The following is an 8,449-nucleotide window of genomic DNA, read 5'->3' as shown; positions in this document are numbered from 1 at the left end:
ATTAAGCGGGTGAGGCGCTGTTTGGCGAGACCGAGGACGAGGCAGAGGACAATGCCGGCTCCGACGAGTCCCCGCTCCGCTGGCGTCGACGACGCCCTGTTCTGCTAAGGCCCTGCGGCGCCAACAATGAGGCAGATGACACCGCCGGCTCCGCCAAGGCCCTGCGGCGCCAACAACGAGGCAAAGGACACTGTCGGCTCCGCCGAGGCCCCGCCCCGCCAACAACGAGGCCGAGGACACCGCCGGCTCAGCCGAGGCCCCACCCTTCCGGCAACGTGGGGGTGGATTTCCAATGCTCCGCTGAGGCACCGCCCGCTAGCAACGAGATAGAGGACATCACCGGCTCCGCCAAGGCCCCGCCCCGCTGCCAACGAGGCCACGCAACATAGAAAACGAGAAAGAGTAGAATACAGTAGGTCGCCGCCGCTTGGGTCCAAGTAAGGCCACCGCTGCTACCCTCCGGTTGAAGCCAAGCTAGGCGGGTTGAACATTGAGGGCCGGTTAGCTTCTTGGCGGCGAAGTGGAGTTGGAGAGCTATGCTGGAGAAGAACGCTGCTTCTAGTTAACTGCTGGTGCAGTTGGCTGACTGACACGTGGTTCCAACAAGCCACATGTCAGTTACGCAACTGCACCTGCAATTAAGTCATTAAGCTTCTGTTCGGCTCAGCAGGACACAGGTGGGTAGCTTCGATTAATTAATTATACCTCCAGCGCACCCCTTTTTATTTTTTTTAGAAAAGGAGGATGACCCCAGGCCTCTGCATCTGGGAGATGCATGTGGCCACAAACACCCCTTTTTAGTTGAAGAATTTATGAAATGTAATGAAATCCGGCATGTTTATATGAAATCCGACCGTGTATGAATGAATTTATTTCGATTAGTTCGAATTCCTGTATCACTGGCATTGGATGAACATGCAAAACAATACGTACTAGCATTATTCCCAGGGTGATCACCATGTTTGCAGCAGTTTCACATGTACTCCCTCTGGTCCTTTCTAGTCTGCATACAAGTTTTGTCTGCAGTCAAAGTATCTCTACTTTGACCAATATTATACAAAAAAGTATGCACTTTCACAATGTGCGGAGTAAAAAGGAACAGAAGGAGTACAAAGAGTTTGACCAGCTTTTTAGCGTTTCTGTACATTGCAATCAAACACACAGGCATGGCAATTCATAGAGAACATTCAAAACAATCGATGATTATGCATCTCACCGACTCACATGTTAGAGGCAATATTTACTTCACAACTAAAGAATAAAGAAAAAATTGATCGACGCTGCTGACAGCAAAGGGCGTCACATTCGAAAATATCAAACGCATATCTTGCTAAAATCAATGAGCAAAATTTGAAAAGGTTGTCCCATTCCAAAATATCAAATGCCTACGATTGTGGAATGGGCAGGGTTTGCCATCAGTTCAGACATTGACATGGCACCTCGTGCTAAATAAACCAGCTGTTCTTTTTGTGCAGTTCCACCAAAATCAACCAAATTCGCGCGTAGCTTGTATGATTTCGCCCTTATATGTTGCAACGCCTTGAACTTATGGGCACCTCCTTTCTTGTGGTGGAAATGAATGATTCGATGTATTCATGAACATTTTGTGCAGTTCCCGTTGAAATCATGCTGAGCACCCCTATTTGCACAAATACAAAAAAGTGATTAGTATAAAGCAAACTGTACTATGAATTGACAGTTTCAACAGGCACATACATGGTCCATGTAGAGCACACTTTTAGAAAAATGGAAGTCACCAAAAAGAATCCTAGAACAACATTGTACTCGCGCATCACAGCAAAAAAATGGAGATTTGTCAGTCCTTCTGAGATGAAGTTAGTTTGGTCTTGTGGGGAGTAATGTAACCATCCTTCAACTGCTCCTTCTAATGAGAAGATAGACATGGCTTCTTCATCCTGGCATAATTGAAACTAGTCACTTTACGTACTCCATATTATTCTTCAGAGGAAGATGATCCAGGAGGACTACTAAATGCTAGCATGCGTGTTTGCTCGAAAAAAAGGAAAGGAAATATTTAAAACAACACAGATGAAGCACTTCTCAAGGACAATACCACTTTTTCATGACAGTATCTAAACAATAGAACAACACCAATAGAGATGACGAAGCTCAATCATATGGATGAAATCAGTGGGCGAGTACCAACATTTGTCAGGAGGCTGATTGTGTAGAGCATACAGATGAAGCACTTCTCCGGAACCATCTGTTGCTATCTACGGGGGTGGCCATGCTTACTATATACTCCTCGATTAGTTTAATGTTTCCAACATCTTCTTATGCAGTTCCACTCAAATATATGGTATCTTCAAAGAAGATCCCTTTTTGCACAAGTAGAGATAATTACGTATGGCATCAAATCAGTGGCAAAACAATTGCTCATTCCAGCCATAGCAATAAATTAAGATGCAAAACTATATCATTACTTGTGTCATCACAGTTCCAGTGCTTCATTACAGCACCAGGAGTTGATTTTTGTTTTTCTTCCGCTTGTTCTTCCCCTTCATCATTTGGTTCAATAACAGACAAGCTTTGCCTTCAATGTAAGATTTGGCATGTCAATTAGGGAGCACAAGTATAGTACTAAACTTAATTTTCTGATGAATGTGGCAAAATACAGGCCAGCAGTTGTGAAATATCCTTATCTTACCTCAATGGGATATTATAGTGCACATACAGATTGGAAGTCTTGTGTCCATTTGTGCAGTTCACTAAAATCAAGCAACATTATCGTACAAGTAGCACAACATATGAAAGCACATTGCGGAATCCTGTGAAAGAAGGCTAGTAATGACCTCTCATGATGCGGAATTCAAACAACTCACAAGAAGAAGATCTAAACCAAATTCGCCTTAACGGATAGGAAGTAAGATCTCCTCTTGAGCAGTTCCACTAAGATCAAGCAATCAAGCAACATTGTCGGTGTGACATTTTGGTTGAACTGCACAAAACACTCTTAAAACAAAAGTGTTTTGTGCAGTGCAACAAAAGGTCACAATGGCAACGAGGTGAAGTAGATAACCCTGTTTACACAGAGGTGCAAAGGAAACAATTAGTGGTCAATAACGATGGATGACACAGAAGCCAACAAAAATAAGCATCTACCTTATCTAAATGGGAAAGAAAGCAAGACAGTAGCATTTCTCAAACGGTGGCATTGATTAATATTAACATAAAGATTATATTAACAATAAAATCCGTTAAACATGTAATTTGCTTTTAACTTTGGCATTGCATCAATTTTCCAGCGGCATTATTAGAGGGTGTTTGTTTACAGGGACATTTTGGTGTAGGGACTAAAAAAACTCCGTGTCAGTCACATCTAACCAAAACAGGAGGGACTTTTAGGGACTAAAAGTGGGCATTTGGGACTAAAGAAAGAAGTCCCCGAGGGAGTCTTTTTGGGACTTTTTCCAATAGTTTCCCCTGCCACGCATTGCACCTTGTTTCTATTAGTTCATTACTAGGGGTAACATGGTCTTTTAGCATGTCATTTAATAACCTCTAGTCCATGTTTAGTCCCTGGAACCAAGCAGGTAGGGACTAGAGAGTTTTTAACCAAACAGGGCCTTAGATTAACAACAGCTAATGAGTTGCACGGGACAGTGGACGCACCAGCACCATGTGCATCTACCGATGTACTGTGGTCATGCACAGTCTATTGCAACAAAGAACAAACAACCAAGGAGCATATTTGTGTTGGTCCAAGTTTTGTTATCTTTAGACACCTTTCCCTATGTGAGCGCAACAAATCTAGTCCTGCTAAAACTCTACAGCCTTGTCCCTTCCTTTCCTTTTTGAACTAGTACTTTTGCCCCTTCATTTCCTCTTTGAACCATGTCCAAGATTTATGCGATACAACTTTCCCCACTACTTTCCCCCATTCCTTTCATCTTTGAACCACGTCCTAGATTCATGCTATACAACTTTCCCCCTTCATTTCCTCTTTGAACCACGTCCTAGATTCATGCTATATATAACTTTTCCCACTACTTTCCCCCACTCCTTTACTCTTTGAACCACGTCCTAGATTCATGGTATACATGCATCTAGAGCAATGCATGTGGAGTAATTAAATATACCTTAAGGTTCTTGGGGCGTGGTTCGGTGGGCGACGGGATGGTGGTGAAGAAGAAGGGGTCGGAGGCCCTCCCGCGCCGCCGCTGGGTGGAAAGTGAACAACTGCGCCGGTAGTGGATTCCCTCCCTTGCCGAGGGCGACAGTGTTAAGCCTCCTTCCCTTCCCAGCGGACGGATCCTGCCGGCTCTTTGAGCAGCAGTGAGGGGGAGAGAGAGAGAGGCCAACGAAGTCTTGTTTAGATCTAGAGAGGGCGAGAGAGTGTGAAGAGAGCAACTACAAGCGCTGAGGCTCGAGCGTGTATGTATATACTGGAGAGACAGTGTCAAGCGTGCAAACCCTAGAAAGCATTTAGACCAGTCAAAGAATCCTCCTGGCAAAAAATATGATCAAGTGTAGTTATCGAACCCGAGACCTCAAGTTTGATGAGCGAACAGGCTAACCAGCTACACAACCCTCCTGTTATGTTCAACGAGAGGAAAATAACCTTTTATACATTCTTGCATTCGTGTGACAGGCATGCCGTGTTTTTTTGTTTGTGTGGGAGTCATTAGGATTTCAATCATAATCATGTCATGTGGCTTTGGTGGTAAGACTATCCACAGTGGTGCAGAAATAATGCAGTCTTAGTCACCTTACCTCTCTCCATGTAGTACGTTGGGTCCCACCCGTCAGAGGGTGAAACAAACAAATTAATAAGAAAAATTAAAAGCGCCAGCGGTGTATATTACTACCTCACACATCTCGCTACTGGTCGGGAACACTGTCCAATTGATCCCTCAGTTCACTCATGTGCTATTTTAAGTGAATCCTTATTATAACATGCACACAAATTTTGGGCACTTGTATTCGACTTAAGTCAGTGTGCCACCATATTTCGTATACTTACTACTCCCTCCGTCTAAGTGTAATAAATCACGTTAGAAGGTGCAACGGGACCAAGGTGTGTGTGTGTGCGTGTGTGTGTTTAACAGCATGTGTGTGTGTTAGAGAGTGCGGCAGATCGACCTACTCCTACAGAGAGATGGTGTGTAGTGTACGATTTTAGCTGCGAGAGTCGGTGCATCCTCTCGTTTCCGGGCGTGTCCGGTAGGGACATGCGGACAACTGCCACGCCCACTCCTGACCAACCTGGCCCACCCAAAGCCCCTCCATCGCCCGCGCGCGTTTCCTGCCCGAAATTGTCAGCACCGCTCCAAAGAATCGGTGCCGCATTCATGCCCAGGCAGAACGGATGCGACCTCTCACTAGCGCAAGAGTGATGGTTGCTTCGTTCGTCCAACTTACTGCTGGGTCTATGTGATTTGATGGCTCATTTGTCTTTATTACTGAGGTGGTAGGACTACTGGATGTCCCACGCTTTCGGCGAAAGGAGGTAGTAGATTACAATTTTCTCCATTCTTATAGTGGAGGAGTGCAAGAGCAGTGAAAACACGCAGGCTCAGTGATTACATGGCCCACCTCACACTATCACCGTGCGACACCTAACTCTTTACATAGTACTCCCTCCGTTCCTAAATATTACTAGATGAGTCCCCGCGCGTTGCCGTGGAATAGCGATATATCTCTCTGCGCAAAATCATTGATTTCCTAGAACTAAAAAAAATCTATAACCTCATGACAAATGTGGTATGCAAACTAAATAAACTCCCATCATCATTTAGATCATCCCACGTAAGGAAAAAAGATCAGCCAACTCCTACTGCATAATGGGATTATATTTTTCTTTTTGACATGTTAATGGGACTTAAAAGCTCACTTACATGCATGCTACTGGTGCATGCTTGCATGCAGACATTTTGATGTGATTTAAAACCCACTCACATGCATGTGCCACCGTATTTCTGCATGCTTGCATGTGGCTTAGTGCAGAGCCTCTCAACGTCTAGATCAGACGGCTATTATGACCGATTTACTTCATCTAACGGCTACATCAATTTTGATGATGTGGCTCAAGGAGAGGATAGAGAATTCCTAGTAGTGGGGGCTAGCTATTACTAGTAGATAATTCTTTGTAGAGATTTCACTAGGTGAACTACATATGGAACAAAATGAATGAATCTACACTTAAAATGCATCTATATACATCCGCATGTGGTTCATGGTGAAATCTCTACAAAGACTTATATTTAGGAACGGAGGAAGTACTAGTATAGTACTAGTATGTACTGTAATTTATCAGCTAGATAAATTTGTACAATGCTATGAAGCTTCTAGCTCCTGTTACATGTATCTTGCGTCCAAGGTTGCCTGTTGCAACATTTCATCAAATACAAAGGAGACTAACATGCATGCTATTGCATCTCAATGATTGACAGATCATAGCAAATATGTACTCCCTCTGTTCCAAAATAAGTGTCTCAACTTTGTGCAAACTTTAGTACAAAGTTGTACTACTACTAAAGTTGACACTTATTTTGGAACAGAGGCAGCTAAAGAAAAAAACGATCCATGCAGTCCCTAGCCCTTGAACCGTGAACCCTGACCAGGCTTCAATTTGCTGGCAACGTTCGAGCTTCCTAATAAATGAAGTTTGCAACCTTTTGACCATCGGATCATTTTGTGAAGTTTCACCAAAATTGAGATGAGCATCCCTGTGGCAAAGAAATTGAAGAAGCGTGATTAGAATAAGATTACTGGGACTAGTTGATGAGACATAAACTCATCACAAATACAGTACGTAGAAGCCAGTAGAGGTATCAGGTATGTGCGGGGCAAAGAAGTAGAGAAATATCCACAGGGAGTGATGTGGCCAACTGGAGCAGTGGTGCAAGCCGGCTGTAAAGGGAGTTGTACCTGAGGGACGTGGCTCAACCTTGAGGAGGGCGGCGGGAGGCGGTAACTTCCCACATCACGGCAGTGAGCAAGGGACGAAGGCAACCTCACCGGCTTTGTGAGAGAGAACGGAGGGGACCCCTGATCGGGACGTGCCGACAGTTGGTTTTCGCTGTCAGCGACAACCACCGCATCTACACTAAGCATCCACCCCTTCCCCAAGCGGACGTGATCCACCGGGTTGTTAGAGATGTGGCCACATTCGTTTTGTGCGAGAGTGTGAAGAGAGCAACCCCAGCAAGCAACCGTGTAGGCTGGCCCGTCCTGACTATGTATATAGTGGAGCGGTTTCCTTTTCTCTCTATATGAACCTATCATATTGCGTACGTGCCACTGAAGAAAAAAAAATTATTTATAAATGACGCGGCACCTACTACTCGTTCTCCTATAACCTTGCGATTGGCATCTCCAAAATATTAACCTTGCGATTGGCTCTTCGCCTCTTCGGGAAGTCGAGCAATAATGGTAGTGCAGTATATATCGTTCTGGCTATATGAGATCGAATGAATTGCTGCACGTCCACCACATGGGCGAGGGTCGAGGGGCGAGGGAGAGTGCTACTACATACGGAGCAAATTGAGTGAATGTACACTCTAAAATACGTCTATATACATCAATGTTTGGAGTATGTACTAGTAGTTCATATTGAAATCTACTAAAGGACATATATATTCCAAAAAATATGATATAATCTCTATAACCAAGGTAGTAGGGACGAGGAGTAAACAGAGGGACTAGTAAATTTTTCTCCTCGTCCTGCGAGCCACCTCAAGCATGGGCGAGGGAGCGGGTGTAAGGCGGAGCAAGCTTCACCTCATCCTGCGAGGCACCGCGCCCGTGGGCCGGGGAGAAGGCGTACTAAGCAAGCTTCTCCTCATTCTGTGAGTTGACGGGACACATCAAAAGTACTCCAGTGTATAGAGCCTTGCCTCTAAGGTAGGCCCGACATGGTTTGCCTCTTTTTTAATTTAACATAACGCACAAAGTCGCAATTTGTTTGTTCACCCGTGGTATACGATCCTCCCTCCACCAAGTGGACAACCAATACACGTGCCAAATTACCACGTGGGCTGCCTTTTTCATACAAAAATGAGCTCCACCGTGTACCCGCACGGGTGTGGTTGGGAAGAGACGGGAGTACTTGCACCGTGCATGCACCTCTTCTCTTGGCGCACGTCCCCCACCTACATGGGTGTGTGTGAGAGATACAAACCGTGTTCATGATTGTTTTTTGTTTTGTGGTGGGGGGTGGGGTGGGGTGGGGGTTGATTTTGTGAATTATTTGTGGGAATATGTGTCGATGACATCTCAAACAAAAATTTTCATGCAATGTGTGTGAAATGGAGGCCTATCCATATCATACATAGACGGTCGGGAAATCCACGAGAAGAGAGGGAGGGGTCATACCTATCGATAGAGTCGAAGGGAGGATCAAGTCGGTGGGTGCGAGATCGATGAAGAGAGCCATCAAAATTGTGTGTGTGTGCAAGTCAAAGATATAGGGCGGCTGGCCTACCGT

The sequence above is a fragment of the Triticum aestivum genome, chromosome 4B (assembly GCF_018294505.1).
Source record: "Triticum aestivum cultivar Chinese Spring chromosome 4B, IWGSC CS RefSeq v2.1, whole genome shotgun sequence".
NCBI classification, from domain to species: Eukaryota; Viridiplantae; Streptophyta; class Magnoliopsida; order Poales; family Poaceae; genus Triticum; species Triticum aestivum.
Note: the sequence above shows the minus strand (reverse complement) of the source record.